At 40.2% G+C, this 9286-nt stretch overlaps 1 non-coding gene across 1 annotated transcript; it reads left to right on the top strand.

Moving 5' to 3' along the window:
• Positions 1-1779: 1779 nt before the first annotated feature.
• LOC141294338 (U4 spliceosomal RNA) lies at positions 1780-1920 on the top strand. The gene has a single exon (XR_012340929.1). It is a non-coding gene; the product is annotated as a U4 spliceosomal RNA (small nuclear RNA).
• Positions 1921-9286: the final 7366 nt, after the last annotated feature.

Raw genomic sequence — 9286 nt, 5'->3', positions numbered from 1 at the left:
TGTTTTACAATAACAACTGATTTGAAACCAATAGACTACTTTCACAGGCTTGTAAAACTGTATTGTGACAAAGAAAGCAATAGAGTACAATATCTGTTGTGTTGTCTGAATGCCCTGATAATGTTGGCCACGGTGAACCTACTCAGGTTTGGACGGAGTCTTAGTCCTGCTTCAGCCATTGTCATGCTATGGACAATGACATGGTCAATGACTGTTGCTCGCATCTCGTCCGTAATGATGGTGCGAGGTCTTGCTCTCCCTCCTGGACCTTCTCCTCTCCCTTGTTGGCCTCCTCCTCTTCCTCGTTGGCCTGCTCCTCTTCTTCCATGGCCAGCTCTTCTCCCTCCTCTGACTCAAATTCCTCTTCCCCTGACTCTGCCTTCATCCATTGTGTTGTTTGGAATCTTCAGCACTCTGTGCACAAACTGTGCACTCTGAACTTGCTTTTATACATGTGGTCACAGCATTAGCAACAAGTGTCTTCAATTTTGAGTCGTTGTGTGTAATGAATGATGCCAGGTGTGTTCATTGTGTTCAAATATTGCTGACTGTGGCAAGCATTTTGCATCACATGAGCTTTCATTTGAGAATATAAGCAGAGTTCTTTTGCAACTTGTGTTTTAGCAAGGAAAAATGTGTTTAGATTTATGAGAACGGAGGATTGTGTTTTGTGAATTGTGTCTTCATGTGAAATGTGTTTATGATATTGGAAAATGATGGCTAGATTAAGTAAATGTGTTTAGACAACTGGTCATTTGGTTTAGAGGATTGGCTTTTGTGTTTTAGCATTTGAGAAAAACTGTAATACACCAACTACAAAATAATAAGTAATAATAACAACAACAACATCAACAATACCACAGTTCCACTGGTATTCTTTATTTTTCATGAAAGAATTGTACATATGCACATTTTATTAACCTTAATAATTGCATTTATTTAATGAAATTAACAATATAACAATAACAATACAAAAAGGTGCCTTTATCTGGATTCGAACCCCGGTCTTGGTGAGCGCCTGCAATAGGAAATAATGTAATATAAGTATTATGTTTAAACATCACATTTCACCCTTTCTTTTCGTCATTTTTTTCTCTTTCTTCTTCCCTTTCTCTTGTTCTTCCTTCCCCCTTTTCTTCCCTTCTTCCCCGTCTTTGACAGACTATTGTTCCCAAGCTTCCAAACTCCCTATGAGACACAATCGAACGTTAGTAGTAACCTCCGATTACGGCCGAATGTGGATTCTGCTCGGACGATGAGGCACCGATACATCCTTTGTGGCTTTAGCTTATTAGCCAAACGCTACACCAGTTTGTCATTTCCCATGAAAGCATTCTTGATTTCCATAAAACAGGTGCCCCAAATTGCGGCCGTCTTGGTTAGGAGTTCTTTACTGACGATCTGTCTCTGGGGCTCATCTAGTTGACATGGTATCCGCTGACATTCGGCTGTAGGTGCTGATCCACCATCTGCTCTTGGTACGGACTGGATCCCGGAGACTGCAGTAACCATCTGATCTGGATACAGACTGGATCTGGTGGCTACGGTGACCTCGGAATAAGAAGAAACAGACTAATATTAATGTAGATGCAAAAGTTCCATGGTGCCACAAAAAGTCTGATTGAAGAGGACTCATCTGGTTCTCACGGTCTTGCGTCGATGGCCGTCTAGGTAATGAGGTCTTCACCGATGATCTGTCTCTGGGGCTCATCCAGCTTGTTACCACCTTGTTGGTTCACATCCACGCAGGTGCACGAAAAGGTCACGACCGTCGCCGGCATTCTTTCGCAGATGCAATATTGTAGCCTATGTGGTTTATCTGAGGCGCGATCATTGCTGGTTGAAAACTTTACCCAATACCCCGCCGGGATGACTTGAAATACAGTCAGCTTTGCCAATTTTTGCCAGCCTCTCTCGAGGCTTAGGCCCCGTTTACTCTGTCAGTTAAATGCGACCCCATTCCGATTTTTTGCTCATATGTGACACAGATCGGATCTGTTCTATGACAGTGTAAACAGGTAAAAACGTATGCATTCGGATATTTCGAGATCGGTTTCAGGCCTCATTCATATGTGGAAATAAATCGGATATAAATCAGATATGTGCCAATGCGATTGTCATGTAAACAGTTTTGGTATTTTTCTGCGGTTTAATGACGTCTTATGTTACCCTTGCTGGCAAAAGGAGATGAAGTAGATACCTGTCTTCCCACGGGGGTATAATTTACTTTTATGTGGGCTTTTGCGGGATGAAATAACATATATTCCTTCTGGAGCGGACTAAAATCCGTCCCTTGAAGATCTCTAAGATGAAGTTTGCGTGCAGCAGTAGATTTGTCTTCGGTTTTTACAAAGCGTAGACACACTTTTAAACGCTTACCGCAATCCATCTTTTTGACTGATGTTTACATTACCACGTAAGGTCCTGGCAGATTGCACACGCGGAAGGTCCTGGCAGATCACTAGATGAAAAAATGCACCCAGGAATCGAAACGAGGAATCGAAATTTTAATTTTATAACAAGTATCCGATTCTTTATCTTAAGTATCCGATTCCAGAATCGGAATCGATTTTCGATTCCCAACCCTAGTTAATTGTGACTCGTTTGAACAGCACTGATCACATATTATTCTCAGGAGGAAGCACGTGTGAAGGAGGTAAACGATAACAACGCATGCACTGTGTTTAAGATGGTATGGCAAGTGTAAACGCATGAATCGAATACAGGTCACAACTGAAAGAATGTGTTGTAGTGTATTGTGTTATATAGAACTCAGGAATATATAGAATAGTTGGCCACCCTTGTATTGACACTGAGTTCGAGTTTAGTTGGCCAACCCCTTTTTCCTTGTATGCATTCCCCATGGTTATTACTGCTGACAAGTCAGTAAAGTATAAGAAGAAAACTGCCCACCTGTGTCTAGACTCTTATTTGAGTTAATCACGCGACGGACACAACACGTGTAAACGGACAGCCCCAAAAAAATCAGATATAGGCATTAAATCAGAATTGGGCATCAAGACCTGCAGTGTAAACGAGGCCTTTGAGTCTTGTTTTAGCTAGTGGCAAAGATAACATCACTGCGGAGCATCTCAAGTTAGCCAGCCCCAGAGTGTCAGCCCTTTTATCCATTTGCTTCACAGGGCTGATGACTCATGGTATACTGCCAGACACCATGTTGACCATCACATTAGTGCCCGTCATTAAGGACAAGGCAGGGAAAATAGGGAGTCTTGACAACTATAGACCCATCGCTGTAGCTAGCATTCTTTCAAAGGTGTTAGAAAAGATGCTACTAGATAGACTGAGTGGGCTCATTTGCACCACGGAAAATCAATTTGGCTTTAAGTCTCAGCATAGTACTGATCTATGTATCTATGCCTTGAAAGAAGCTGTTGAATCCTACAGAAGGCAGGGCTATACAATGTTTATTGGGTTTATTAATGCGTCCAAGGCATTTGACAGAGTAAATCATCATAAGCTTTCGGCTAAATCATCGTTGGCTAAATGAATAAATGTAAATATTTTACTAAACTCATGCTTAGGGGTGTGCCGGGATGCATCATACGTATACTGGTTTACTGGTATGCTAAACAAAGCATGCAGGTTAAATGGGGAAATAGCCTATCGTCACACTTCAGTGTAAGCAATGGAGTACGACGGAGGGGCTTTTGTCTCCAGCCCTGTTTAACTTATACATGGATAACCTTTCAAAGCAGTTGGGGAAATGTAAGACGGGTTGTGTAATAGGGAACACTCTGTTAAACCACCTGATGTACGCAGACGATTTAGTTATGTCCCCCAGCACTGTTGGGTTCCAGCAGTTGTAGGATATACGCTCCAATTATGGGGTTGAGTTTGATGTACAGTACAATGCAAAGAAGAGTGTTGTGCTGGTTTGTAGGACTAAGGAAGATCAGAAGCTGCACTTCCCTATGTTTTACCTGTCAGGACATTGTATCTGTGTATCTAACTGTACAAAATATCTCGGGCATATCATTACTGACAAGATGGAAGATGATGCTGACATGTATAGGCAAAGACAAATGTTGTATATCCAAGCGAACATGTTAGTCAGGAAATTTCATTACTGTTCTGATGATGTGAAAGTGCACTTGTTTCGTGCTTACTGCACCCCTATGTATGCAGCCTCATTATGGGTCAACTACAAAAAGGAGACCATGCGCAAATTGCAGGTAGCATATAATGACTGTCTGAGGATACTGCTGAAGAAGCCCAGGATCAGCAGTGCAAGTAAGCTTTTTTGTGACTTGAGGCTAAGCTGTTTACAGGCCCTCTTGAGGAACCTAATGTCTAAGTTTATGTGTCGACTTGATGAGTCACAAAACTGTATTATAGTAAGGCTCACAAGTCCCAGGTGTAGCTCGGTCCAATATCAATCACATCTATGGAAACATTGGTATGAGTGCCTTTTAAGACTCTTGTGAAAAAGGGTGTGTTTTATATGTGTATGTAACTGTTTTTTATATGTTGTATGTCCTGCTATTGGGCCTAGAGCCTGTAATAAAGTTTATATATATATATATATACATGTTAAATAATTTCATTAAATTGTTCTGCAGAACTGTGGTCTCTGAGAATAGATCAGGGGATGGTCCATAAAATAGTCTATTACATGATACAGGGATTTATCTTGCTTTTGAAATATTCTATCATTTACCTACCTTATGGAACCCACAAGTGCACACTATGTGCCTGCCAAACAGGTCCACCTTATTCCCTCTTTGCAGAGGACAGGCATCAATCCGCTCCAGGACATCCTTCCATTTTCTGCTTCCAGTCCTTTTGCCTGTACTGAACTGGAAGGTGCCCTGGGAATACCTATGGCAAATGTCAGTCCAATAGGCAGAAGATTTGCCTGTTTTGGTCATATCTGAAAAATAATATGGACCAAATCAATGTAGTTGTGCATTTCTGTTGTGCATTCTCTTCGATTGAGCCACCACCCAGTCACATAAGGACATCAGACAGGATTATATTTTATAAATATATTATACTTTTGATATTTAGAGACAAGACAGAAATAATAAGTGGGACAAGGCTTTTTTTTTTTTTTTTTTTTGCAGTAAAATTATTATTATTGTTAATAATAATAATAAAAATTATGTAGATTTAAAAAAAACTAATTAAGAACTAATTACTAATTTAGCTTAAGTTAAATGGTTTTATTCAGGTAAAAATATTATTTAATATAACTGAATAACACTAACTTTCTCAGTTCTTTTTCTATTCTATCTATTCTTTTTATGTATTATATACAAACAAAAAAATAAACCTTACGTGTACCACTCAAAGCTAACTGAGCCTTTTCACAGCATACACATACACATAAAATATGTAAAAAAAAAAAAAAAAAGCATTAAATATGAATCAAATATACAAATATACATGCATCAAATATACAAAACATGCAAGACATGTTAAGTGGTAAAAAATGTGGCAGGTTAATTCTTTTCTGCAGTAAATAAGTTTCTACTTGCAAAAATTTACAAATAGCTTTTCATGTAAAATTACAAAAACTGTGTTTGTATATAAAGTAAGAAAGGAAAAATAAAGTAAAATAAATAGTTATTTAATCAATACCTGGAGTAATAAATGATTAAAATACATTCAGCAAAGAATCACTCAGCCATGACTGAAATAACAGGGACTGTTTTCCACTGAGGCCCTGCGCCAAACTCCCTATGAGACACAATCGAACGTTAGTAGTAACCTCCGATTACGGCCAAATGTGGATTCTGCTCAGAAGACGGGGCACCGGTACATCCTTTGTAGCTTTAGCTTATTAGCCAAACGCTACACCAGTTTGTCATTTCCCAAGAAATCATCCTTGATTTCCATAAAAAAGGTGGCCCAAATTGGTGGAAAATCGCATCCCAACCAAATGCTGTCCAAAGCATTGAACCGCCTTCACGCGGCGAAACAGAACTTCGTCTCTGGCAGGTCTCTCCTGACGGACTGAAACTCAACTTGTACTCCTGCTCTTGATTGGGCATGTTGTTGGCCCGCACTGCTGGGTAAAACTGCACTTCCCAAAAACAGATTGGGTCAAAACTGACAGAAGAAAACTCTAAGCCTGCTCTAAGCCTTACCCGTTTCGCCTGTGTAATTTGGGGGGCGATGAAAACCGCATCCGACCCGGTGAAAGAACCCCAACTTGCCCGGCTAGCGGTGCCTGAGGAAAGAGAGTCTGTCTAATTTCAACAAATCACGTTCCTGCATTTCCATCTTTCCATTTTATGATCGCTCAATCAGATTTCTGCATTTCCATCTTTCCATTTTATGATCGCTCAATCAGATTTCTGCATTTCCATTTTCTCCTTTTTATGACAGCCAATCACCGTGGCCTGTTTCCAAAAATGTTCAATCTTTGCCAGAGCATGCGCAGTAAGTCCAACCTCCCATCGCTCACAGCGAATTACTTTATAATATTTTTATTAGAGTTATTTTGGTAAAAAAGCTGCCTTTAAGTCCGTCTTTAAATTTAGCGAATTGGGAATTTAATCCACCGAGGTAAGATTTCTCAATTTAACAAAATAGCTAGCTAAAACACTAACATCATAGGAGTTAACATTTTTATTTTAAATAAACTTTTACATTGTTTTAGGTAATATGTCGGCTGTGTCGTTTTCTTTAGTTCGCTAGCTAGCAATGAATGAATGAATGAATAGAGCTAGCTGACACATATTTTCGACAGAGAGAAACAAAAGGCTTACATTGTTATAATTAGTATAACGCTGATATAACGTTGGAGCAATACATGATATATTTTATTTATTTATTTATACTTTTTTATACTTTGTATAACTGATAATAAACTTAATATGATTGTACTAATACAGTGGAGTGGATGTCACGCCTGCGAAAGTTTGCTGCTGTAGGGGTCTGGCCTTCTGAGGCAGGAAACAGGCCGGCACCCCGCCAGAAAAAGTGGCATGACCTGTATCTCAAGGTTAGTTCAGATAAAATTATATGTATACAATCTTAAAACAAAAAGCTACATCATATTGAAAGGAGTTGCATTCTTATGATTCACTGTCAAACAATATAACAGATTGACAAATGCCCAGTGCAGTTGAGGGGACAAATGTCTTTGTTTGGAGGGACACAGACATGTAGTTGTGGATTCCATACAACAAAGGTATCAAAAACGTAATTAAAAATTTTCCTAAAATGATGAAGTGTTGGTGTTATTAAAATGTTATTAAAGCCTCTGTAATTAAATTAAATTTTCTTTTCTCTTAACATGTAGCCTTCCGGGTCAGGGTCCTCTTCAGTGACACCAAGTCCCTCATCTGCATCACTTGTTGTTGCATCATTTGCCGCAACACTGGACCAGACAGCAACACCGGGGCAGACAGCAACACCTGGACAACTTACACCCCACAAACCAACTTTGACCATGGCATCAGTAAGTAATGAGGATTTACTGATACTGATGTTTACATTTTTAGCATTTTAAAATATATGCATTTTCATTTACAAGGCTCCTCTTAATATGACTTTTTAAAAAAAACATTTGTTTTTAGTTTATAAAGCCACGGTACGGTGGGTCTCAGGGTGCTGCTTTAAAGCCAAACTTAAATTTGAGCAGGAAGCATGCAACCAAGGTAATGTAAAGATTTTACAATCATATAATCCATCGTATATTACAGTTGTCTATTATGCACACTTATTCTTGTTATGCCTTGGTTTGCTTGTTAGGCTACTGTTATTTTCATTCCATAAAGATATGTTGAAATTATGTGTCATTAATGTAATTCCAGGACAGATTAACATTATATATAATGTTGTAAACAGTGGTTATATTCTCTCAGCCCATCAGTTGCACTTTTGATTCTTCTGCCATGCCCAGCACTGTCACAAGTGCCATGACAAGAAGGACACCATCGCCTGCCCGCAGTCCCAGGATGTACATTCAAACTGTCTCACCTCTTTCTCTTCCTCCCTCTCCTGTTTCCACAACCACTTCCTCAATACCATCGGTAGCTGTTGGAGCTGTGAGAAACTCTTCAATTAAGTGATTGTCTTCAAAATGATACTTCAAATAAGCATCATTTGTGAGTGACTTGCAATCATGTATATATATATTTGCCTATTTTTAATTTATAAAGGAAATGTCAGATGCCGCCTCCTCCTCTGGTACCTCCTCTCCTCCTCCTCCTGTGACCACAGCATCCCCCACTGCCACCTCTTTTTTTGCCACCTCTGCTGCTCCATCTGTGGTTGGTCGCTCAGCTCACCCTGCTGCTGACATGGAAACTGCTCCTGGTTCAGAGCCTGGCTGGCTGCCTGCAAAGCTGATGAGGACCATACCACCTCAGGATCAGAAGTGGATTTCATCTGCTCTATGGAAGAACCAGCGGCTGCGCACTGACCTGAAGCTTTGGTATGATCCACCAGAGCCAGCGCTCATTTATCATCAGGCCCCCACTCCAGAGCGTTTTTTTACACACCGGCTTCTCTTGTGGATGCCATATCACCTTTGGAAGGTCAGGCTGTCCTGTCCTGTCCTGTGTGTGGAAAACAGCTCACAGGTTATGGAGCCCACAAGAGAGCCCGCCATGTTTTGGATGTTGATAGGTACTACCTAATGATTACGGAGACTCTCTGGTGCAGTTCAGTTGGTTGTAAAACAAGTTACATTTCCACCAGTAAGACCATCTTGGACCAGCTGGATTTGGCACACAGAATGGAGTTCCGACTGATCCTGACACGAAGGTGAGTATACTGAAATTTTCCTCTGAAATTTACCCTGTGTCACAAACGTTTGTCATTCAAACACATTATACATTAGCTTATTTTAAATGTTTGCCATTTTTGGTCTCTTTTTCACTTTGTTTCTTTATACAGATATACTTGTGACATGCGGGTGATCCGTTTTCTGAGGGAAAGGACCTTGGGTAATAGCCCCAGCCGCTTGGTCAGGCAGGTGAGGGAAAATCACAGCGAGGAGTGGCTTAAGCATGTTTGTCGCTACCTTGGCGCATGCTCAGACTTTGTAGCCCAGCCAAGCCTGCTTCCTGTCAAGTTCCTGGACCCTCCTGAGCCAGTGGCTATTCCTTCCCACCGGTGGATGCTGGCTGTTTATGGCCGAGACATCTTAAGCAGACTGGACCACATCAAAGCCAGTATAACCTCTATCTTTGGCAATATATTAAAAATGGATTCCACAAAAAAGGTAAATATTTTAAACTCTTACCACTGTAAAATCCTACCTCACAAACAAAAGTCTAAAATACAACATTAGCAGTAAAGACATGAA

Source organism: Garra rufa, chromosome 20 (assembly GCF_049309525.1).
Source record: "Garra rufa chromosome 20, GarRuf1.0, whole genome shotgun sequence".
NCBI classification, from domain to species: domain Eukaryota; kingdom Metazoa; phylum Chordata; class Actinopteri; order Cypriniformes; family Cyprinidae; genus Garra; species Garra rufa.
The sequence above is the reverse complement of the archived record's forward strand: the minus strand, read 5'-3'. Positions and strand labels throughout refer to the sequence as shown.